The sequence below is a fragment of the Oncorhynchus keta genome, chromosome 14, assembly GCF_023373465.1.
Source record: "Oncorhynchus keta strain PuntledgeMale-10-30-2019 chromosome 14, Oket_V2, whole genome shotgun sequence".
Taxonomy (NCBI): Eukaryota; Metazoa; Chordata; class Actinopteri; order Salmoniformes; family Salmonidae; genus Oncorhynchus; species Oncorhynchus keta.
Genome location: NC_068434.1, coordinates 49,783,961 through 49,810,194, shown reverse-complemented (window position 1 = coordinate 49,810,194; position 26,234 = coordinate 49,783,961). Strand labels below are relative to the sequence as shown.

General features: G+C 41.2%; 1 long non-coding RNA gene across 1 annotated transcript; it reads right to left on the bottom strand.

The window, feature by feature from the left end:
* Nucleotides 1–16,502: 16,502 nt before the first annotated feature.
* On the bottom strand, nt 16,503–25,974 carry LOC118376496 (uncharacterized). The gene is made up of 3 exons (XR_004824041.2): nt 20,364–25,974; nt 19,975–20,164; nt 16,503–19,877 (listed from the first exon to the last, which is right to left on the bottom strand). It is a non-coding gene; the product is annotated as an uncharacterized LOC118376496 (long non-coding RNA).
* Nucleotides 25,975–26,234: the final 260 nt, after the last annotated feature.

Below are 26,234 nucleotides of genomic sequence, written 5' to 3'. Positions count from 1 at the left end.
CTTGTGTAGCCTTAGCCAGCCTTGACCTGTTTAAAGGCCTTACTCGCATAGCTACGGAGAGCGTGATCACACACTCGTCCGGAACAGCTGATGCTGTCATGCATGCCTCAGTGTTGCTTGCCTCGAAGTGATCATAGAAGTGATTTAGCTCGTCTGTTAGGCTCGTGTCACTGGGCAGCTCGCAGCTGGGCTTCCCTTTGTAGTCTGTAATAGTTTGCATGCCCTGCCACATAAGACAAGCGTCAGGCCGGTGTAGTATGATTCAATCTTAGCCCTGTATTGGCGCTTTGCCTGTTTGATGGTTCGTCGCAGAGCATAGCATGATTTCTTGTAAGCTTCCGGGTTAGCCTCCACACCTTGAAAGCGGCAGCTTTACCCTTTAGCTCAGGTTCCATTCTGTGATAGCAAAACAGTCCTGTAGGTTAGCATCTGCTTCATCTGATTACTTTTTTATAGACCTTGTAAGCAGGAATCAGGAGGATAGAGTTGTGCTCGGATTTACCAAATGAAGGGCGAGGGAGAGCTTTGTACGCGTCTCTGTGTGTGGAGTACAGGTGATCTAGAATTAATTTCCCTCTGGTTGCACATTTAACATGTTGATAGAGATTTGGTAGAACTGATTTAAGTTTCCCTGCATGAAAGTCTCCTGTTCCTGTTTGCTTATTTCCTTATACAGCTGACTGAGTGCGGTGTAGTGCCAGCATCTGTCTGTGATGGTAAATAAACCGCCACGAAAAGTATAGCTGAAATCTCTCAAGGAAAGTAGTGTGGCCTGCAATTTATCACAATGCACTCTACTTCAGGTGAGCAAAATCTAGAGTCTTCCTTAGATTTTGTGCACCAGCTGTTGTTTACAAATATGCACAGACCGCCCCCCCCGGTCTTACTGGAGTGTGCTGTTCTATCTTGCCGGTGCAGCGTATATCCCGCTAGCTGAATATCCGTGACGTCATTCAGACACGATTCCGTGAAACATAGGATATTACAGTTTTGATGTCCCGTAAGTAGGATATTCGTGATCGTACCTCGTTTAGTTTATTGTCCAATGATTGCACGTTGGCGAGTAGTATTGACGGTAAACAGCAGCTTTCCCAGTCGCCTTCTCTGGGTCCTGACCAGGCATCCGGCTCTTTGTCCTCTGTACTCTGTATGACAATTGAGTACTTTTTTCACCACTGCTTTTGCCTCATCCCTTTCAACCATCATTGTTTTCAATTCCTCATCAATCCAAGGGGATTTAACAGTTTTTACAATAATTTTCTTAATGGGTGCATGCTTGTTTGTAACTAGAATAAGCAATTTCATAAATGTGTCAAGTGCAGCATCTGGTTGCTTCTCATTACACTCCATAGACCAACAAATATTCTTTACATCATCAACATATAAATCACAACTAAACGTATTGTATGACCTCTTATACACTATATTAGGCCCAGCCTTTGGAACTTTGGTTTTCCTAGATATGGCTAATATATTGTGATCACTACATCCTATGGATTTAAAGCAAATATCTGCAGCGTTGGTAAAGATGTGTCAATACATGTTGATGATTTCATTCCTGTGCTGTTTGTAACTGTTAGGTTGATTGATAACCGGATCCAGGTTGCAGGCACTGGTTACAGTTTGAAGTATCTTCTTGATTGCGCTGCTTTGATGAGAGCCAGTCATAGTCATGGCGACAGGACCAACAAACGTTAACACAGAGTATAATCAAAGGGAAACATTGTAACTTGCTGTTTTCAGAGATCTGTTGAGAATTACATGATGAAAATGTGTCTATGAGATATGATAACTAATACCTTTTTACAAATAGTTTTTTTTAGTTAGTTGATTATTTAGAATTTTATAAAAGTAGCCAAGTCAGTTGAATGAGAGAGAGAGACAACTGAAAACTGTATTGAAGAGAGAAGCACCAGATAAACTAACTATTTTAAATATGTAAGGTTTCAGACTCCATGCATTCGTCTCACCATACCCTATCTAGGTCTCAAGGTTTAAGAGGGTACACTAGACTACGTGTGTTGTGGTTTTTCACTATGAGCTATAGTGGTTTTAGAGGGTACTGGGCCTACACCTACACACCATTGCAGAGCGATTTGTCAATGTTGCATTATGTTAGTACCATAAATTGGTGACTTTACCTGAAAAAAAGGTGGGACACATGTGACAGTATAACTTTAGACCGTCCCCTCGCGAACCAGGGACCCTCTGCACACATCAACCACAGTCACCCACGAAGCATCGTTACCCATCACTACACAAAAGCTGCGGCCCTTGCAGAGCAAGGGGGACTACTACTTCAAGGTCTCAGAGCAAGTGACGTCAGTGATTGAAACGCTATTTAGTGCGCACCACCGCTAACTAGCTAGCTTTTTCACATCCGTTACACTCACCCTCCTTTTGACCTCCTCCTTTTCCGCAGCAACCAGTGATCCGGGTCAACAGCATCAATGTAACAGTATAATTTTAGACCGTCCCCTCGCCCATACCCAGGCGTGAACCAGGGACCCTCTGCACACATCAACAACAGTCACCCTCGAAGCATCGTTACCCATCGCTCCACAAAAGCCTTGCAGAGCAAGGGGAACCACTACTTCAAGGTCTCAGAGCAAGTGACGTCACCGATTGAAACGCTATTTAGTGTGCACCACCGCTAACTAGCTAGCTATTTCACATCCGTTACACACAGACCATCATCATTTTTTTTGTAAAGGCTATTTATTTTCATCAGGATATTTTCTACCTGCAGCCTGCAATGTTTTTATGTGTTGGCTTTATGTACTGTAGAGTATTATTACCTTGTTGGCAATACAAGTTACTCTTAGATTTGTATCATTTTCATTTAGAATAACCACAGACAATGATTTTAAGGTACAGAGACTATTATACATTTAATTAAACTGTTCCACGAAAATGCCCATATCAAAATCATAACTGGCACGAAGGGTACCAATTACCACATAATTAAGTTATGAAACAATGAATGCCCATGAAATGGCAAGAGAGAGAGCATTCTGGAGAGACGTGCATTGTGCATCTGAACCACCATCTCCATATTCTTGGGCTGTGGCATCCTCACGGCCTCTTCAATGGATTAGTTCACTGAGACAGGCGCAAATCACACAGGTGTCTCGTGTGCCATGAAAAATCATAATCTATTTGTGACTGCTCGACTAAAAATGTTTTCAGTACAGACCCCTTTTGTCATACAATATTCCATATATAGTAAGCCACCCAGAGCTTATGAAAGTTGCACAGTATACCCTTAGTCTTGTAATAAATCATATTCTGTGATACATAACTTGACATTTCCGCCATCCATTGTGACATTGTGGGAAGATAACCACCTTCTAATTAATTGCAATAAATTTTTTTAGCAGTTGTAATTGTAACTGTCCCCAGAATCAACATTTCCAAGCAAACAACATTTTTATTTAACCAGAAGGAGATTAGGGTTCCAATTTGGGAACACCCCCCACGTTCAGCTGGAAGGTGGCGCATGGAACGCAAAAATATTCCTAAAAATATTTAACCTCCACACATTAACAAGTCCAATGGCTCAAATGAAAGATAAACACCTTGTTTATCTACCCAGCAAGTCAGATTTCTAAAATGTTTTACGGCGAAAACATAGCACATATTTATGTCAAACCACCACCGAAGACACAGCTAATTTGCATAGCCAAGTTGAAAAAAATATGCACTCAACAAACGCAGGATTAAAAGAAAAACAATGCACTAACTTTTTTAAATCTTCATCAGATGACAGTAATATAACATGTTACACAGTACATTTATGTTTTTTTCAATAATATGCTATATATATCCATAAATCTCTGTTTACAATGATGCATCGTTCAAAAAATGCTACTCAAATGTCCTGAGAAATGACGATAGCTCCGGCAGATAACGTCAGCTAACAAGGAATACACATCATAAACTTTGACTAAATATGCATGTTCTACATATATATAGTTAGATACACTTCTTCTGAATGCAATCGCTGTGTTACATTTATTTTTAACGTTACAGGTTTCGTTCACTAGGCTATACTATGAGTCGGCGCTCAAAAAGTAGCATTATGGCTCCTCTATCTTGTAGTCCATAGAAACCCAAATTTACCACATAAATATTCCCTTACCTTTGCTGTTCTTCCATCAGAAGACCTGGAAGGAATTATACTTACCAAAAACAGCGTTTAGTTTTGCAGTCTGTGTCTTTCGGTTCTCAAACACGACACATTTCGGTTGAAATGTAGCCAAAAGTCAAGTGGATGCGCACCAAAACGTCGAACTTACATATTATATGTCGACTAAACTTGTCAAACTAAGTTCATAATCAAGCTTTAACATGTTATAAAGGTGTACAGCAATCGTGAGGACGAACAGAAACGCATGCATTGTATAATCGATCTTGGAAAAAAGACAGGACCGGAGCAGAGCGCGCATGAGAGTGACCTGTTTTTTCGCGTGACCGAAAGGTTTCGGCCTGCCAAAACTCTTGTGAGCGTGCGATTCTCACAAGGAGAAGCCCCATTGAAAGCAGACATCGCGCTGAAGACAAAGAGACTGTTCCCAGACCTGTAAGTGCTTGGGAGGGGTGGGGCGATGACGTCAAAGTTGGGCCAACTTTTCTGATGACAAGAGAGAGTTTGGGAGAATGACTGCCCTGAGAGTTCTGCTTTACATACAGACATAATTTAAACGGTTTTAGAAGCTTTAGAGTGTTTTCTATTCAATAATATTTTTATTTGCATATATTAGCAACTTTTGACAAAAAAAAAATATGTTTACTATGGGCATGCAATTACTCCAGCGGGGGCAGTAGTAAACAGCCCTATCCCCAATTAACCTTAATTTAACTAAAAACAGGGAGAATCTGTAGACATTCTGAAATAAAATAACAAAATCTTTGCCAGATTATAACATATGCAAATATGTCCCCTTTTTTGTTTTACACTTCCAGCAGATATTCATTTTCACTGGCATATAGGATGTTCTATGGATGGTATTAAACTGCAGTAATTTATAACAGAGATTAGATGACCATGACTGGGCATTCAAATATAACTGTGTCCATTCATAATCATCAATGTTGTGTTGTGTACTGACTCTTCCCCATGACAGTGTAGTCTATAGTTGTTTATACTGTGTCAATGTGAAAAGCTAGGGAAACTGACAGATCAATGATGTTACATTGCTATACTGACTAATAAAAACTCACATTGCACTGTCAAAAAAACTCACATTGCACTGTCAAAAAAATAGTTGGTCTGCTGGTTTCATAGATCTAGTGTGATTGAGGCAAACATAAAACCTTAAGTTTGTGCTCTAGCTTGCTTTGCCTCCCGATCCCGTTAGGGAGTTGCAGTGGGGGTACATTTATTTTAGATTTCTTTAAACATAAAGTGCCTCCAAAATGACATAATGCATTATTCACCATTCACTACTGAATAATTGAATACACTATAAAGTGAGTTATTCGTAAACGGTAAAACAGATATGTTCGAAAATAACCTCAAATAAAGGCTGGCATTTCGCCTCATATGAAACTCTTAATCTCAAATCTAAAATGCTGGATTAGTTTTTTTAGCTTCACCGTCCAAATACATATGTAGGGGAGTGTATAAATAAATCATCATCTTACTGTAACAAAAAACAACAAAGTCACCTCAATCTCAGTGTGAAAATGTTAAGTTTTTGAGGCAAAAATATAGATTTTTGAAAACAGCAGTGGCAAAGGTGACAGGGCAGGCTTTTGTGTGGCATCGGTTTCCTTTCCACTCTGTCCGCAAAAGCATAAACATTACTATTCACAGCTGTGCTCCAGCTATTCCCTGATTAAGCCCAGGACTCATCAATAGGCCTGACTGTCTGCTGGGACCTCTGGACAAGCAGCCCTTTCACCATGCCCTCACTCTATACACACTGTTTTAATGGCTGCAACGCCTTGGAGAAGAGTTAATTATTGTGTAGCACATGGTTGGCATACATTACTTTATCCACCAGTTCAAGGAGAGTGAGTGTGTCACAAGACCCCCATTGAGTTCAGCGTGTGTGTGTGTGTGTTTTATGGCATCCTGACTGAAGGACATGTGGTATTGGGGGATCTTCAGGGTTGAAGCGTGTCCATTAGCTTTACGTTACTGTAATAGATTAAGTTGTATGATAACATTATACCATACACTAACGCGTAAACTAATGCCTTCCACAAACATAAAACAACACATCGGTCTGTATAGATAATCACTCATGCTGGTTTTGATTCTGGTGCAATGACTGATGAGAACATGTTAGTGTGGTGTAACTAGATGGTAACTTTACCAGTAAAGTTGTGGGGTTTTCTTTAGCTATTTAAAAGTTTTTTTTTGTGGTAATGAAAGAAGTTTATAAAGTTTTACTTTACTATTTAAAGCAAAGCAGTTAATTCTAGTCAAGGTAAAATAATTGGTCTGAATACTTTGATAGACTACTATCGACATTATTTATTTTGATTGTGGGCCAGTTAGATCACAAAATTGTCTAAACTATTGTTGTTGCTTATGAAAACTGAAAGAAGAAAGACATAGGACAAAGTGATCTTCTGTCGGAAGAGGGGAATAAAAGACAGGATAACGTGAACAACACTTTAGGAAAGCAAAGCAACTCTGAATCATTCATGCTGTGGGTTTCAGATAATTAGATGCACAATTTACTAAAATGTTCAATGTAAATTAAGTTTGGTTTTAGTTGAATGATGATGTAATGATTTTGGCATTTTAGGCTATTATTTTGGGAGAGAATTATGATTGTGCATCTAGTAATGACAGCTCTGTAAAGGTATTTTTGTGGTAGTTGAAGAACTATGTAGAATAGGTTCATATGTAGACCTACTGATAGCTAGCTGTAGTTATATCTAAGAAATAACCTCTTTAGGCTAACAATGATCACTGCAAAGTGCATTTCCTGAAAGAAATGGGATGTGGTTGCTAGTTTTAAAGTATGTATGGTTTTGAAATAAGTTATAGTAGTGGTGGTAGTGTCTGTAGTAGTAATGGTGTTGACTGGTTATAGTTGAAAACGTAGTGATGAAAAAAATGATTGATTGGTTGTTTGATAGAATAGGATAGCCTGAACATGTGAAAATTGGCTTGGTGTCTCTAGTTTGAACAGTTCAAGAGTTACAGTTATTGTTGGTGGGTATTATATACAAATCTTCTCGAGCATGGAAACTTCCATGTGCCTTAATAACAAATGTTTATGCCATCTGTAAATACAAATAAAATTGTTAAATGATGGGCCTAGTTGGTTAAAACACAGAAAAAGCCAGCAACCTTCCCGCTAGCCATGATTGGCTGAGATAATGAGTGGGCTGGACATGCCAAGAGATGAATTTGGATTGGTTGGCCATATAGTTCGCTTCTGTCTATTTGATCTGGTCAGTATGTGTAGGTAATCCTGTCTAACACTGCTTTTTTTATGTATCGCGTAGTAAAACTTAACAAAAGACCCCACTATGCAAGTATCCGTTTCAGAGCACTCTCGTCTGAATGTGCCAGGGGGCAGAATAACTGATTAATTTATGAACGCTCAACACCAGTTGAATATGGACGTGTCAGTAAACGTAGGCAAAAAATAGTAATGCAATTGTTGCCAAGTGCACAGTTACAGTCACCAAGGCTCAAGATAACATGAAAATAGCCTAACCAGCTCTGCTAGGGGGAGTAAAATGGGTTTGGGTGGGGGCTAAAGCTGAAGATGAATCTTATGGCATTGCACACGGTCAGTGTGAACCAGAGTGACTTGACACAATGGGTCAAACAAGCTGTACAAACAAAACGGAAACAACACAGGATGTCTTATTTAATGAAAGGGGTTTCAGTCTGTCATGAAGTGTTCATCCATGTATACGGGTAAGAGTCTAGCTACAGTTTCAGATATTATACGTTTCTAATTTTGTCAGAAAGTTGTTTTCATTTCAAGTTAAAGCATACTGTTAGCTAGCTAGCTGATGTTAGATAGCTGGCTCGCTAGCTAACATTACGTTTATGATCTGTGTGTAGTAATGTTCTCAGAATGCCATTTCACATTGCTAGTTATAGCCTAATGTTAGCTAGCTAACTAGCTAACATTGAACCTATTTGGTTAACTTTAGCTAGCGATGACAATCGGTTTGTATTGCTAGTACTCTATGGATTGGGATTATGGTTAATTGTTTAGCAAGCTAGCTAGCTACATCCCAGATAGCAATGAGGAATCGGCCCTCTTCAGGGGCCGGAACTAATTGAATCGGCTCGGAATCAGGTGTTGGACTCGGCCCGGAATCAAAATGAATGACTGCCCAGAATCGGCCCAAATACATTGGGCCGTTTCCGTCAACCGAATTCAGCCAACCTTGCTGGCATCTGACCAGAATTCCCCCAGAATGAGATTCTATGAAGTATCCCCCCTAATTAACCAAAATGAAACCAGGTGAAACACAAACAGACAAAAGAAAAGGAAAAAATAATCAGTTGCAGCTAGTAGACCGGCGATGATGACCGCCGAGCGAACAGGGAGAGGAGCCACCTTCGATGGAAGTCGTGACACACGGTCGCTGCTGGCATGGGTATCGAACCAGCATCTGAAGCAACGCAGTGCGATTTAGTGTCTTGGACCGCAGCGCCACTCGGGACGCTCCATCCACAAAGTGTTTAATGCTTATCAATTGCCTTGCACAAAGTATCAAAATACTACACTACTTAATCAGGTTAAAGAATTTAATTTAAATGTTAATTGTATTTTTTAATCACAGAAACATTGAGATAATATGGAATAATAAATAATGAAATGTTAATTTATATAAAGCAGCCCGTGGAATCATCTGCCAAAGAGTAGCCTTAATCAGCCCGAGCCCCAAGTAATACATTTGGGCCAGATAACTCTCACCGGAATCAGCCCGAGCTCAATCCCTGCATTTTAGCCATAAGTAATACTGCCTAAGGCGGCCCAGACTCGGGCCACATGACATCAGCCGAATCTAACTCTCAGCCGAGTGCCCCAACTCTCAGCCGGAATCAGCCCAGATCCACTGTGCTAGCTGGGATGTCTAAACAATAGACCCCAAGTAAAGCTTACTGTTGGCTAACAAGCTGAAGTTAGATGGTTGGCTCGCTAGCTAACATTACGTTTATGATCTATGTGTAGTAATGTCATCCTGCCATTTCACATTGCTAGTTATAGCCTAATGTTAGCTAGCTAACAAGCTAGCATTGAACCTGTTTGGTTAACTTTGGTTAACTAACTATGACAATCGGTTTGTATTGCTAGTACTCTATGGATTGGGATTATGGTCATTTTTTTTAGCTAGCTAGCTACATGTCTAAACAAAAGACCCCAAGTTAAAGCTTACTATTAGCTAGCTAGCTGACAACCCATCAAGTTAGCCAAGTGTGTCTGACGGTGATTACGGCTATCTTTTGTATAATAATGCTGAAATATTTGTGTCTGGAATTTGTCTTTCAGCATCAGCAGAACACACCTGACTCTCCTCCACCAGTCATTCAAGGAGAATGGTCTAATGCCTCCCATCAAAAAGAGACGTGGCCCGATCAAGCGCAGCTTACACCTGAAGCATGAGGACCAGCAGAGAGTGGTGAACTTCATCAACAACTATGCAGAGGAAAATGCAATAGTATTACCAGGACGCCACTCAGAACACAAACACTTTGGTGGAAAGCTGCTGTCATCCCATGTGACAAAAGCAGCAGTGTGGTGTCTCTACAAGGAATCGATGACAACACTTAGTATGTGGAGCATAAACAACACGTTTTGATTATTTAATTGACTTCCAACATGATTGTCACTTTGCCTGAGATTGCTGGTTTTGTGACGGACAGCACTGTAACAGGGGTCAACATCCCACAGCTGGTTGGACTGGAGGATGGTACGGTGCTGGTGGAAAGCTATGGCTGTCAACAACACCTGACTCCGTACTTCAGGCCGCTGCCACAGATCAACCAGTACCAGCACTTCAGGTGAATATCATCTTCATTGCATTGTATGAGATTTTTATTTATTTTTTAAACTTGGGGTGTGAATTGATGTTGTGCAAGGTTGTAAACTCTTCTCAAGTTGTTTTTGTTATTTCCTGTTTTACAGCTTTGATGTTTTGGAGCCTGGTGTTGTTGTCGTCAAGGAGCTGTCGGACTCAGTCGGGACCAGGTTTCAGCTGCTGCACAACGGTGACATCCTTCCTAATAATAATAATAATATATGCCATTTAGCAGACGCTTTTATCCAAAGCGACTTACAGTCATGTAAGTCGCTCATACATTCTACGTATGGGTGGTCCCGGGAATCAAACCCACTACCCTGGCGTTACAAGCGCCATGCTCTACCAACTGAGCTACAGGTCTGCCTGTACAAGCACCACCTGGACTGGACACAGACAAACTTAAGCTTTTGAGAAGATCAGGGAGTTTTGCGACAAAGAGGCTATGGACAAGCCACTGCTTAGCCACTTTACCCCTGATTGTAGCAATAGAACTACCTAATCTATCACTGATATTGATTATTGTTCTTGTACATACTGTATATTATTGTATTCATATTGACACTATCTATTTCTAATATTTCTACTATGCAAGTAACCATTTCACTGTACTGTTCACACCTTCTGTAGAGACCCATCCACTTAGCAAGATGTGGCTGGGGGTTATAGCACTTCTTTCACATTACCTATCTATTTCTAATATTTCTACTATGCAAGTAACCATTTGACTGTACTGTTTGACTGTACTGTTCACACCTTCTGTAGAGACCCATCCACTTAGCAAGATGTGGCTGGGGGTTAATAGCACTTCTTTCACATTACCTATCTATTTGTAATATTTATACTATGCAAGTAACCATTTGACTGTACTGTTTGACTGTACTGTTCACACCTTCTGTAGAGACCATCCACTTAGCAAGATGTGGCTGGGGGTTATAGCATTTCTTTCACATGACCCATCAATTTAGTGTCTGGGTAAGCGTCATCTAATATTTATGAAATGTATTTATCTGGACATGTTCTGTTAACCTGGATTTTTTTCCTTATTGCAGGGTATTACTTTTACCACTTTTAGTCTTCATCTTTACTACACTACTCATTGTTTAGCACATGACCTCACATGTGAATCCTTAAAGAGATGGGTGTGGGTGGCTTAAGAGGGTGTGAGCGGGTGTGTCGACAAAGGAGATCTCTCCATTAGTACTACCAAAACATTCAAAGGACATTTTCTCAAAATTGAGGTTAGAAGTTCATCAACTTTCAAAGAAGAATTACTTTCCCATTTTCAAAAAAATGCTGTGTATGATATACCAGTGTATGATATATAATTTTGTAGCTCTGTGTCTCAGCTTTAATCCACTGGGCGGTCACAAATGCAATGCAGACACATCATTATAATAATGTAGAACAATTACATGCAGTTGTTGTCAGCAGCAGCCGAAAGAGAGATCCTCTGCCTCTGAAAGTCCTGGGTTACTGCCAGACTGCGCAAAACATAGACAGTGTTTAGACAGTCATAGACAGTCATGTAATGAATAACTAAGCTATTGAATCACCAAGACTTATTATACATAATTTATTATAAATCATGTATACATACATATGGTGAGCTCCAAAATTATTGGGACAGTGACAAATGTTTTCTGTTTTGGCTCGGTACTCCAGCACTTTGGATTTCAAATGATACGATGTTTGAATATGAGGTTAAAGTATAGACTGTCAGCATTAATTTGAGGGTACTTTAATCCATTTCAAGTGAACCGTTTAGAAATTACAGAACTTTTTGTACATAGTCCCCCCATTTTAGGTGACCAAAAGTATTGGGACAAATTCACTTAGATGTGTATTAAAGTAATAAAAGGTTAATTATTTGGTCCCATATTAATAGCACACAATGACTACATTAAGCTTGTGACTACACATTCGTTGAATGCATTTGCTGTTTGTTTGGGTTGTGTTACAGATTATTTTGTGCCCAAAATAAATTAATGGTAAATAATGTAGTGTGTCATTTTGGAGTCAATTTTATTGTAAATAACAATACAATACGTTTCTAAACACTTCTACATTGTGGACGCTACCATGATTATGGATATCCTGAATGAATTGTGAATAATAATATCACATAGCATACTCCCAACACATGCTAACCTCTCACCATTACAATAACAGTGCAGGTTGGCAGTTTTGGGGGTGTATGATATTTGTGCTTCTGTAACTTTCTCACTCATCATTATTCACGATTCATTCAGGATTATCTGTAATCATGGTAGCATCCACATTGATGTATAAGTTTTAAAAAAACCATTATATTCTTATTTACAATAAAAGGTGACTCCAAATGACTAAACTAATCTTAAAACAGCTCTGCACATTTTACTTTTTGAATGCCGTTTCTAGCTTTAAAGGTGTAAGAGGATTTCAAGATTTAATGCTTCACAAGCTACAATAATGAGTAACATATAAGGGAAAAAATTATTGCAAGCCCAACCCAATGCTCAAACATCTAGCATTACGTCAACATTCTACCTCTCAAATGTAATCCTGACACATAATTGACTATGTAATCATAAAATATGATTTCATGATTTTCTGACAGTTTACTGAACTGGAATCACACTTAATAATATAAATTATATGGCCACAAGCCTAACTGCAAATCTCACTCAAACCTATAGGTGTAGTTACCATAATCAATATTGTCCACACTCATCATAAATCCCTCACACACAAAAGCGTATTTTTATTTATTTATTACTTATCATTTATTTTAACAAGGAAAACATATTGATATATTTTACAAATGTGCCCTGTATATACAGCATAAATACACATTATATCCCAAAATATACCCATTTAAATACAAAAATACAGTAATGGGAAGCACAAATAATAATAATCACAAATCACCCAGAAAAACAGTAGTATTCATTGACAAATAGGTCCCCGATCAATACTTTAAACTGCCAAAATGGCACCAGAACATCAACATGAAATGTGTTTAGATTTTTTTCCAACAATACAGTGCATTAAAACTAAAAGCAGATTTACAGTGGGGGGAAATGACAGACAAAATGAGAAAAAAAAGTCCAGAAAATCACATTGTAGGATTTTTTATGAATTTATTTGCAAATTATGGTGGAAAATAAGTATTTGGTCAATATCAAAAGTTTATCTCAATACTTTGTTATATACCCTTTGTTGGCAATGACAGAGGTCAAACGTCTTCACAAGGTTTTCACACACTGTTGCTGGTATTTTGGCCCATTCCTCCATGCAGATCTCCTCTAGAGCAGTGATGTTTTGGGGCTGTTGCTGGGCAACACAGACTTTCAACTCCCTCCAAAGTTTTTCTATGGGGTTGAGATCTGGAGACTGGCTGGGCCACTCCAGGACCTTGAAATGCTTCTTACGAAGCCACTCCTTCGTTGCCCGGGCGGTGTGTTTGGGATCATTGTCATGCTGAAAGACCCAGCCACATTTCATCTTCAATGCCCTTGCTGATGGTAGGCTTTGTTACTTTGGTCCCAGTTCTTTGCAGGTCATTCACTAGGTCCCCTCGTGTGGTTCTGGGATTTTTGCTCACCGTTCTTGGGATCATTTTGACCCCACGGGGTGAGATCTTGCGTGGAGCCCCAGATCGAGGGAGATTATCAGTGGTCTTGTATACTTCCATTTCCTAATAATTGCTCCCACTGTTGATTTCTTACCTATTGCAGATGCAGTCTTCCCAATTTTGTTCCTGGTGTCCTTTGACAGCTATTTGGTCTTGACCATAGTGGAGTTTGGAGTGTGACTGTTTGAGGTTGTGGACAGGTGTCTTTTATACTGATAACAAGATCAAACAGGTGCCATTACTACAGGTAACGAGTGGAGGACAGAGGAGCCTCTTAAAGAAGAAGTTATACAGGCCTGTGAGAGCCAGAAATATTGCTTGTTTGTAGGTGACCAAATACTTATTTTCCACCATAATTTGCAAATCAATTCATAAAAAATCCTACAATGTGATTTTTTGGATTTTTTTTGTCTGTCATAGTTGAAGTGTACCTATGATGAAAATTACAGGCCTCTCTCATCTTTTTAAGTGGGAGAACTTGCACAATTGGTGGCTGAATAAATACATTTTTGCCCCACAGTACCTAGCATCAAATCAAATCAAATCTAACATGGTTAGAAGATGTTAATGCGATTGTAGCAAAATGCTTGTGTTTCTAGTTCCAACATTGCAGTAATATCTAGCAAGTAATATAACAATTCCCCAACAACTACCTAGCACACAAATCTAACAAGGTGCAGTAGATGGTATAAAATATAGTATATACATGTGGAGCTTGGTGGAGACCCTAGGAACCTCATTCCTGTGAACGGGTTAGGCAACTCAGGTATCTAAACTTCAACACCAAAGTTAAATAAGACAGAAGTTTATGAAGTAGGGCCTTGTAAACAAAAAGGAAGTAATATAGAGATCTACAGGTCTTTAGTGAAGTCCAGCCAACTATTTGATACATGATGCAGTGATGTATCTAAACTGTCAGCTGTAACAAAATGAAGGGCACTATGGTGGATGGAATCCAAAGGTTTAGGAGTAGTAGCAGCTGCACTTTGATAAATCCATTCAACATAATCAAGAACATTTAAAAAGGTTGACTTAATAATCTGGTACATATTGTTTAGAGAAAGGCACCATCTGTTTCTGTAGAAAAAGCCAACTTTACATCTTAGCTTCTTAACCAGCTCATTTATGTGTTTTAAACGTCAAATCCATATCAATCCAAATGCCTAAGTATTTCTATGTGGGCATACGTTCGATTGTTTAACTATCTAATGAGTTAACGTGTAGTTCATCTGAAACATTCTTACGACAGTTTGAAAACAACATGCATTTCGTTTTGCCTGTATTAAGCACAAGTTTTAAAATAAAAAGTCATTTCTGCATAACTATAAAGTCGGATTTAAGTTTTGACACAGGCAGATCAACAGTCATGGCAATAGCATACATAATAGTATCTTCTGCATACAGATGAAGATTACAATTTATAACAGACTGACCAATGTTGTTTCTATAAATAGGTTAGAGAATAGGTCCCAAAATCGGCCTTATGTACATCAACAAATGCAGACTTAACCCCATCAATCACGGTGGCCTAAGTTCTGTCAAGATAATCATGACACTATGAACAGGCGTCAGAGCTAAGGCCTATCCAGGACAACTTATTCATTAAAGTAGCATGATCAACTGTATCAAAAGCTTTTGACAGGTCCATAAACATGTCACGGCCGTTGCTGGAAGAAGACCAAGGTGCAGCGTGGTGAGTGTACATTTCTTTATTTTTATAAATGACACCAACAAACAAAAAACAACTTCACAGTGAAGCTTACAGGGCATTAGTGCCACAAACAAAGTTAACTACCCACAAAGACAGGTGAGTAAAAGGGCTGCCTAAGTATGGTTCCCAATCAGAGACAACGATAGACAGCTGTCCCTGATTGAGAACCATACCTGGCCAAAACAAAGAAATACAAAACATAGAAAATAGAACATAGAATGCCCACCCCACATCACACCCTGACCTAACCAAATAGAGAAATAAAACGGCTCTCTAAGGTCAGGGCGTGACAGGTACATTTAATTTTGGTGTCCAAAGCACTGACAAGATCATTAAAAACTAAAGTGATTGCTATAATAGTGCTTTGCCCAAGCCTAAACTGGTTTTACATTCAAAATATATTTCTCAGATAAAAAATAGCAAAGTTGTACATTTACCAAGGATTCAAGATTCTTAGCTAGACAAGGAAGCCTTGAAATGGGGTAATAATTATTAAAATCACTACTATCCTGGGCCTTATAGAGTGGCAGCACAAGACCTGATTTCCATACTTTTGGAATATTTCCTGATAACAATGTAAAAAAAAAAAGTGGGTTATTGAGCCAACACTTAAGACCAGGGTCCAAAAGAGGCTCAGATCTGAATACATATTTTATTTACCTTACAATAAAATAGTTGTTTTTCTGCGCCTTGTCATTTAAAAAAAAAAAAAGTCCAACAAAGTGCACAATCAATCTATTTTACCTTATTTTTACCAGGTTAGTCTCATTGCGATATAATTGATATTTTACAAGAGTGGCCTGGCTGAAAATAACAGCACACTCAGTGACCGACATAAAAACATCCAAATGTGGCAATGTGTATTTAGACATGCTATAGGAAGCCCACCATGGCCCGTTGTGGTTGTTTGGTGTTATCTGTCTTTGTGGTGTTATCTCTTAGGCCCTTTCATGACTAAGGGTGAGAGAGGCAATCCAGGTTTTTACTGGTAACAGGGGACTTGGGAAACACAGACAGACAGACAGACAGACAGACAGACAGACAGACAGACAGACAGACAGACAGACAGACAGACAGAGACAGACAGAGACAGACAGAGACAGACAGACAGACAGACAGACATACAGACAGACAGACAGACAGACAGACAGACAGACAGACAGACAGAGACAGACAGACAGACAGACAGACAGACAGACAGACAAACAAACAGACAGACAGACAGACAGACAGACAGACAGAGACAGACAGACAGACAGACAGACAGACAGACAGACAGACAGACAGACAGACAGACAGACAGACAGACAGACAGACAGACAGACAGACAGACAGACACACAGACACAAAACACTCTCTTGTCTGTCTCTCTCTTTCCCTCTTTCTCTCTATTACGCTAAGAGGGCTTGTCAGGACAAAGCATACTACGCACCCTCACTGCCCTCTCTTGCATCTTCTCTCTCTCCCCATCTTTCTCTCTCTTCCCTCCTCTATCTCTATGTGTGTGTTTGCACACGTGTTGTGCGGATGGGGTCTGGGCTGGTGAATAGGCCCCTCTGTTCGACCTCTCCTTATCGCACAAACTTTGCCTTGTTTGACTCTGTCAATCACCACATTCTTATCGGCAGACTCAACAGCATTGGTTTCTCAAATGACTGCCATGCCAGGTTCAACAACTACTTCTCAGACAGAGTTCAGTGTGTCAAATCGGAGGGCCTGTTGTCCGGACCTCTGGCAGTCTCTATGGGGGTGCCACAGGGTTCAATTCTCAGGCCGACTCTTTTCTCTGTATACATCAATGATGTCGCTCTTGCTGCTGGTGATTCTCTGATCCACCTCTATCTAGACGACACCATTCTGTATACTTCTGGCCCTTCTTTGGACACTGTGTTAACTAACGTCCAGACGAGTTTCAATACCATACAATTCTCCTTCAGTGGCCTCCAACTGCTCTTAAATACGAGTAAAACTAAATGCATGCTCTTCAACCAATCGCTACAAGCACCTGCCCGCCCGTCCAACATCACTACTCTGGACGGTTCTGACTCAAAATATGTGGACATCTACAAATACCTTGGTGTCTGGTTAGACTGTGAACTCTGCTTCCAGACCCACATTAAGCACCTCCAATTCAAAATTAAATGGGCTTCCTATTTCGCAATAAAGCATCCTTCACTCATGCTGCCAAACAAACCCTCGTAAAACGGACTATCCTACCGATCCTTGACTTCGACGATGTCATCTACTCAGCAAATTGGATGCAGTCTATCACAGTGCCATCCATTTTGTCACCAAATCCCCTTATACTACCCACCACTGCGACCTGTATGCTCTCGCTGGCTGGCCCTCGCTTCATATTCGCCGCCAAACCCACTGGCTCCAGGTCATCTATAAGTCTTTGCTAGGTAAAGCCCCGCCTTATCTCAGCTCACTGGTCACCATAGCAGCACCCACCCGTAGCACGCGCTCCAGCAAGTATATTTCACTGGTCACCCCCAAAGCAAATTCTCCTTTGGCCGCCTTTCCTTCCAGTTCTCTGCTGCCAATGACTGGAACGAATTGCAAAAATCAATGAAGCTGGAGACTCATATCTCCCTCACTAACTTTAAGCACCAGCTGTCAGAGCAGCTCACAGATCAATGCACCTGTACATCGCCCATCTGTAAATAGCCCATCCAACTTCCTCACCCCATATTGTTATTTAAATTTTTCTTGCTCCTTCGCACCCCAGTATCTCTACTTGCACATTCATCTTCTGCACATCTATCACTCCAGTCGCTCACTCCAGTGTTTAATTGCTAAATTGTAATTTTTTCACCACTATGGCCTATTTATTGCCTCTATATATACTTATTTTCTATTGTGTTATTGACTGTATGTTTTGTTTGCTCCATGTGTAACTCTGTGTTGTTTGTGTCGCTCTGCTTTGCTTTATCTTGGCCAGGTCGCAGATGTAAATGAGAACTTGTTCTCAACTAGCCTACCTGGTTAAATAAAGGTGAAAATAAAGAAAACAGTTTGGACAGTGTGACCAATGGAGCTCCACAACACATCCAGCTATAGAGAGAGACTAGTTACACAGGGTAGGAACTGACAGAGACGTGCCACAAGAGGGATCAGTCAAGATAGAGTAGCTACTGTAACTGCAAAGAGACCAACCAATAGATAGATATTGGCAAAATGTCCAGTTAAGAAAGACCAGTCAGGAGAATGCAGGGAGAATCTGGTCAGTGTAGTATCGACAGTTTTGAATTTATAACATGTTGTCTTAACATTTATCAATTAAATCAGATTATTAATGTTATTTTTTATTTGAAAAAATATGTTTTACGATAAGGGATGATAGGATGACTCATCAATTTAACAGATAGTCGCCAATGCAATGACAAAATCAAAACTCTACTTTCAACGGATTCCTTATATTAGCCAACAGGCAAAAAGATCCATGGTCTTTAGAATAGAGAGCTGTCTTAGCTGATGACCAGGTCAGGACTTTCTCCTCTGCTCCCTATAGAGCAGCTTCAGAGAGAAACCAGCCGCAGAGAGACTCAAACTTAACCAGACTCCGCCTACTTTTTAATTCATGTTATTTATTCACAAAACATGTTGTATCAGGTTATCTTTCAGCAATAAGGCCCGAGGGGGTGTGATATATGGCCACATGTCACAAACCCCCTGGTACCTTATTGCTATTATAAACTGGTTGCCAAAATAATTTGAGCAATGAAAAGGTATACATGGTATACAGTCTGATATACCACAACTTTCAGCCAATCAGCATTCAGGGCTCGAACCACCCAGTTTATAATCTTACATAAAGTACAGTACATAAAGAGTTGGATGAGATAAAAATTAGACCAGCTGTGCAGTTCTCTTCTTGTCCTGCAGAGGGCTTGGGCGCTAATTAAAGTAGCTAAGAACTTGAGCAAAGTTCATCTGTGTCCTCACAAGGCTGAACAGGTTGACATGCATCAATTTCTTGACCATGAAAGAAAAGTATTTTAGAAGCTGCTCTCTACACATCTTCTACTTTTAAAAAAGTGTCTCAGGCCCACATCAAACTAATCATACATATTTTCATCACCAATGGAACAGTCCTGTCTTGCAACATCCACAACAATTACAAGTACCCCTGCCATCATCAGAATCCTGCCATGGTTGCCGTTGTCACGTGATGCATTCAGCTGCCCAGTTGTGGTGACTTGTGACTCGAGGGTAGACTGGTGAACGTGGCTGAAAAGGCCGGCTGCGCTGGGGCATTTGGGTTATCATCTGGCGTCTGAACAAAAGCCTTGGCTAGCTGGGGAGTAGGCCAGGAGATGGAGGGAGAAGGGCATAGAAGACAGAGCGGAGTGGAAGAGGGGTGAGAAAGAGAGAAAGAGTCCTTTTCTTCTTCCCTCTTCAGAAAGGGAGGGCCATTGACACTGTGCATCTCATTAGGAGCTGTTAGTGTGTGTGTGTCTCTCTCTCTCTCCTTCGTAAGGCAGCTGCCAGACCCTCTCTGTCCATTCACAAGCTTAATAAGTGCAGTCCAGAGGGCTGGAGAGAGAGAGGAAAAGGACAGGATCACTGGACAAGTCACACGAATAGAAGGGATGTTGGATACTGTGTGTTAGTCCAATATTTTAGTACTCACCTACAGTATTTGTTAGGCTAACTGCTATTAGGGTGGCAGGTAGCCTAGCGGTTTGAGCGTTGGGACAGTAACCGAAAGGTTTCTTGTTTGAACCCCAAGGTGGATAAATCTGTCGCCTTGAACAAGGCAGTTAACCCCCACAACAACTGTTCCCTGGGCTCCGATGACTTGGACGTAGATTAAGGATGTTCTGATTCAAAGGGGTTGGGTTAAATGCGGAAGACAGATTTAAAATCAAATCAAATTTTACTAGTCACATGCGCTGAATACAACAGGTGTAGTAGACCTTACAGTGAAATGCTTACATACGAGCCCCTAACCAACAGTGCAGTTTCAAAAAATACAGATAAGATATTTGTTTCTTTGTTTGATAGTGTTCAGTTCCTCACCTTCTTCCACCGACGACCGTTACAGAATCACCCACCAAGAAAGGACCAAGCAGCGTGGTGACGAGAGGCAGCGATACCTGGAGAACTGGACTTGGGAGGAGATATTAGACGGCAAGAGACCCTGGGCACAGGCTGGGGAATATCGCCGCACCAAGGCAGAGCTGGAGGCAGCGAAATAAAAATGTATTGGGGGGGACACACGGGGAGGGTGGCTAAGTCAGGTAGGAGACCTGAGCCAACTCCCTGTGCTTACCATTGAGAGAGGCAGGCACCATGTTAGGCCGTGAGGTGTCCCCGGTGCGCAGGCATAGCCCGGTGCGTTACATCGCAGCGCCTCGTATCGGCCGGGCTAGAGAGGGCATCGAGCCAGGTGCCATGAAGCCGGCTCAGCGCATCTGGTCTCCAGTGAGACTCCTTGGGCCGGGGTACATGGCACCAGCCCTACGCACGGTGTCCCCGGTTCGCCATCACAGCCCAGTGCGGTCTGTTCCACCTCGCCGCACTGGCCTGGCGACAGGGAGTATCCAGCCAGGTAGGGTTGTGCAGGCTCGGTGCTCGAGACCTCCAGTGTGCCTCCACGGTCCAGTCTATCCGGTGCCTCCTCCACGCACCCGGCCTTCGGTGGCAGCCCCACGCACCAGGCTGTCTCTGTCTCCTTCCTCCAGGTGCTCCCTCCTGTCCTGAGCTGCCAGAGTCTCCCGTCTGTGCTGAGCTGCCAGAGTCTCCCGTCTGCCGGAGTCTCCCGTCTGTCCGGAGCTGCCGGACATTCGGGGCCCGCTGCTAGTGTCCCCAGTCCGAGGTCGGCGGCGAGGGTCACCGCTCTAAAGACGCCACGGAAGCGGGTAAGGAAGCGGGCAAGACTATGGTGAAGTGGGGTCCACGTCCCGCGCCAGAGCGGCCACCGCGGACAGACGCCCACCAGACCCTCCCCTATAGGTTCAGGTTTTGTGGCCGGAGTCCGCACCTTTGGGGGGGTTACTGTCAAGTTCTGACCTTAGTTCCTTTGTGATGTCTTTGTTTTAGTATGGTCAGGGCGTGAGTTGGGTGGGCAGTCTATGTTCTTGTTTCTATGACTTGGTATTTCTGTGTTTGGCCTGGTATGGTTCTCAATCAGAGGCAGCTGTCAATCGTTGTCCCTGATTGAGAACCATACTTAGGCAGCCTGTTTTCACCCTTGAGTTGTGGGTGATTATTTTCTGTTTAGTGTGTTTTGCACCTGACAGAGTTGTTTCAGTTGGCTTTTTGTTTCTTTGTTTGATAGTGTTCAGTTGAAATAAATAACATGAACAAGTACCACGCTGCGCTTTGGTCCTCACCTTCTTCCACCGACGCTGTTACACTGAGAAGTTGTCGATTGAGCTAATTTGACATACCGGTACGACCTAAAATGACCACCGATATGGGTGATATACAGTACCAGTGAAATGTTTGGACACACCTACTCATTCAAGGGTATTTCTTTATTTTTACTATTTTATACATTGTAGAATAACAGTGAAGACGTCAAAACTATGTTTCCCTCCTGCTAGCAACCCCCAGGAACAACTACACAACCGTGATTGTAAGGGATTTTCTCCTCTTCTTCCGAAGAGGATCAGAGCACCAATATGCGGCGTGGTAAGTGTCCATGGTTCTTTTAATATGTAAATGTACACATGAACAACTGAATACAAGAAACGTGAAAGGACGGTTTGAGGTTATCTGGTGCAAACACAGAGACAGGAACATATTCCTACAATAATTGATGTTGTATGAGTCACTCACACAGTGAAACCCAGGCTACCTAAGTATGATTCTCAATCAGAGACAACTAATGACACCTGCCTCTGATTGAGAACCATACTAGGCCGAAACATAGAAATACCCAAATCATAGAAAAACAGACTGCCCACCCCAACTCACGCCCTGACCATACTAAATAATGACAAAACAAAGGAAATAAAGGTCAGAACGTAACAGTGATATAGGAAAGAAAGGTAAACTTATGATGTAATGGAAAAAATGCAAAATATAAGGAAACTAACACAAGTCAGTGACAGTTATACATGTGTGTGGGTATAACTGACGGCAGCTACCGATAATGACTAATATTTAACACAATATAAATTCTAAAAAATACAGTGCAAAGGCCGGGCTTATAATTAAAACATTCCAGAAATCATAAATCTACTTGGTAGGTTTGGTGCTATACTGTGTTTTGTTGATATGCTTTGTTGATATGCTTCAGCCATTTGGGGCTGCAGGTAGCCCAGTGGTTAGAGCATTGGGCCAGGAACCAAAAGGTTGCTAGATTGTATCCCTGAGCTGACAAGAAAATCTGTTGTTCTGCCCCTGATCAAGGCAGTTCACCCAGTTAACCTAGGCCATCATTGTAAATAAGAATCTGTTCTTAACTGACTTGCCTAAAAAATAAATATGACTGGTTTCACATTCGTGACTGACTGCCTCAATTCAGTCTTATGTAGCAACATTTTTAAGTGTGTTTTTAACATTGGATAAAAGTAGAGACTCCGAGCTATACAATTGTGTGTCGTACACTGCAATTGAAAGTCATTCTGATTTGAGAGTTGATAAACCCACTTGAGAAATGGCCCTTGACAGTTTTGGTACACCTACTGGAGAGCTCTTCTTTTTCTACACCCATTCTTGCATCGCTCACACGCTCTTAAGCCTTAGGCTCTTTAAGAATTCACATTTGAGGCCATGTGGTAAACACACACTATATCAAATAAAATGTATGTTTATTTGTCACATGCACAGAAGGTGCAAACAGTACACTGAAATGGTTACTTGCATAGTAGCTAGCTATATGTCTAAACAAAATACTATTACATGACCCATCAAATTAGCCAGGTGTGTCTGGGGGTGATTATGACCAAATGTAAAAATATCAAAAGCAGGAAGTGTCCAGATAACTATTTTATAAATATTTATCATTTTTAGATGCCGCTTACCTGACACTTGTCTAAATTGATGGGTCATGTGAAGGAAATACCATAACCACCCCTAGACACATATAGCTAAGTGGATGGGTCATGTAATAATCCGGCCGAAGTGGAATCTTTTGTTTAGACATGTCGCTAGCTAAACGATGAACCGGCATAATCCAAACTCATACTACCACCAAAACTTACATTGTCATAGCTGTAGTACAAATCTGCAGGTAGCTAAAAGCGAACAAACTAAACAAAAGCTAGCTAACATTAGGCTATAACTAGCAATGCAAATTGGATTTCTGATTCAAATAATATTACTACACAGATCATACATGTAACGTTAGCTAGCGAGCCAGCAAGTTAACATTCACTAACTAACAGTACACTTTAGCTTGTAATAAAAACAACTTTCTAACTAAATTTGAAACGTATATATCTGAAAATGTAGCTCGACTCTTACTGTACGCATGGATGAACGTTTCACGGCAGACTGGACCCATTTAACTCTGTTTTGTTTGTAGCCAGCGTTGTCAAGTAACTGACCGTGGCGTGTTAACACTGACCGTGGTGTGTGCAGAAAGTAGCCCATCATGTTGTTGAGAACAGTAGCAAATATTTTTTTGTTATTTTTACCCCCAATTTTCAATCTTGTCTCATTGCTGCAACTCCCCAATGGGCTCGGGAGAGGTGAAGGTGGAGTCATGCGTACTCCGAAACAAAAATCACACTCCTTCACACCCACCAGCTTAACTAATGTGTCAGAGGAAACAACGTACAACTGGCGACTGGGATCAGCCTGCAGGCACCTGGCCCACCACAAGGAGTTGCTAGAGCGCGTACAACTGGCGAGTAAATGCCCCACTGGCCAAACCCTCCCCTAACCCGGATGACGCTGTGCCAATTGTGTGCAGTCCTATTGGAATCCCGGCCATGGTTGCTGGGCCACTCGGGAGGCCCACTTTTGTAGTTCTTGAAAGCTAATGTTATATCTTTCAAAAACAGCACAGTATAAAAGGCAATCAACACATACTGAACAGCTCAAGTTACAGACAGAAGCATGCGACATGGCATACCAATACAAACTCATCTCCCCGCAATGTCCGGTCCATCCATTATCTCAGCCAATCATGCTAGTGGGAAGGTTCCTTTATTTTTTCTGTAGCTAAACCAACTAGACTCATAATTTAACAATTTTATTCATATTTATGGACGGAATGCAAGTTTGTTATTGAGGCACATGAAAGTTCACATGTTCCAGAAGGCATTTCTGCCCCAAAAAATGCATTTTGATAAAAAATAAATGTTTACGTTCAAAGGCTTCTCCTGTAACGTGAGACATACGCCTAGTTTCCTGAAACAATATAAATTCAACATGTAAAGTGCTGGTAGCATGTTCCATGAACTGAAATAAAAGATCTCAGAAATGTTCCATACACACAAAAAGCTTATTTCCTTCAAATGATGTGCACAAATGTGTTTTCATCACTGTGAGCATACTGTGAGCATGCTGGGTGCTGAGGAGAATTTCTGTCAGTAATAAAGCCCTTTTATGGGGACACAAACTCCTTCTGATTGGCTTGGCCTTGCTCCCCAGTGGGTGGGCCTGGCTCCCAAGTAGGTGGGCCTATGCCCTCCCATGGCTGCACCCCCTGAATTTATTTCAATTGACTGATTTCCCTATATGAACTGTAACTCAGCAAAATCTTTGAAATTGTTGCATGTTCGATTTATATTTTTGTTCAGTATAAAACAATTGTAATTTATATTTACAATCCCCCTCATCCAAATGGCTTACTCATTTACCTAGCTCTTATCAATATCAATGGAGAATGGTGATATTTCTACCAGAAAAATACAGTTTGTTCCACTTGGAACCAACGGGTTGCTTGACCTTATTAGACACACCTCCGCCATACCTTGATTTAAAAAAAAATCTCCAACCCAAACGAAAAGCGTGTGAACTATTATCATGCTTAAATTCATGGTCAGAATACACGTAGAGAGGAAAGTGCATAAAAATTACGTTCCGTAATTCCCCCCTAAATGAATACATTTCTCTAACAAGGCTGATTTAGCATGATGCTATTCATTTAAAGAGTTGAAAGCTGGAATGTATCAGTCAAAATAAGTGGTTCAGCGCTGATCAATGCCACAGGAGGTTGTGGCACCTTAATTGGGGAGGATGGGCTCGTGGTAATGGCTGGAGTAGAATGAGTGGAATGGTATCAAATACATCATTCCATTTGCTCCGTTCGAGCCATTATTATGAGCTAGAACGTGTTCCCCTCAACAGCCTCCACTGATCGATGTCTGCAGCGAACAGTTTCCTATATTTTCAATTTCACTTTTTTAATACTTGCGCAAATAAAACAGTTGTGTAAATGGCGTTAACGTGCATTGACCCTTTCCTACACAACTGGTTGCAAGACACACCTGGAGACGGAGAGAAAGGTAAAGCTTTAGCCTATTTGAGTTGCAGACACAACTCAACTTCACCAAAACCATATGATAAGCACATGGATAGTGTGTTTGTTTGCATGATTATTTATGTCTATGCGCGTGTGTCAGGGGTGTTGATCTCTATGATGTCACAGAGGCTCCAGACACTCACCCATCCCTGTATAGACAGGCAGCAGGATAAAACATGCTAACAGCTGCCGTGGTGGCAACACACATATGCACACACATCAAACAATACCACAACCCCACACTCCCTCCCTCAACACCCTTCTGTCCCCTTCAAATCATGCTGGTGCTGAGCATAGGGCTCTGTGTACATATGTGGACGTGTGTGGACATGTGTGTGTGAAAATTAGAGTCGTTGTCGGGACACAGCAGGACTCCTGTCACAACATAGAAAATCTGCAATGGGGGAGAGGGGTTGGAGGGGAGGAGAGGAGTAACAGGAGGGAATGGAGGTTGAAGGCATTACTGG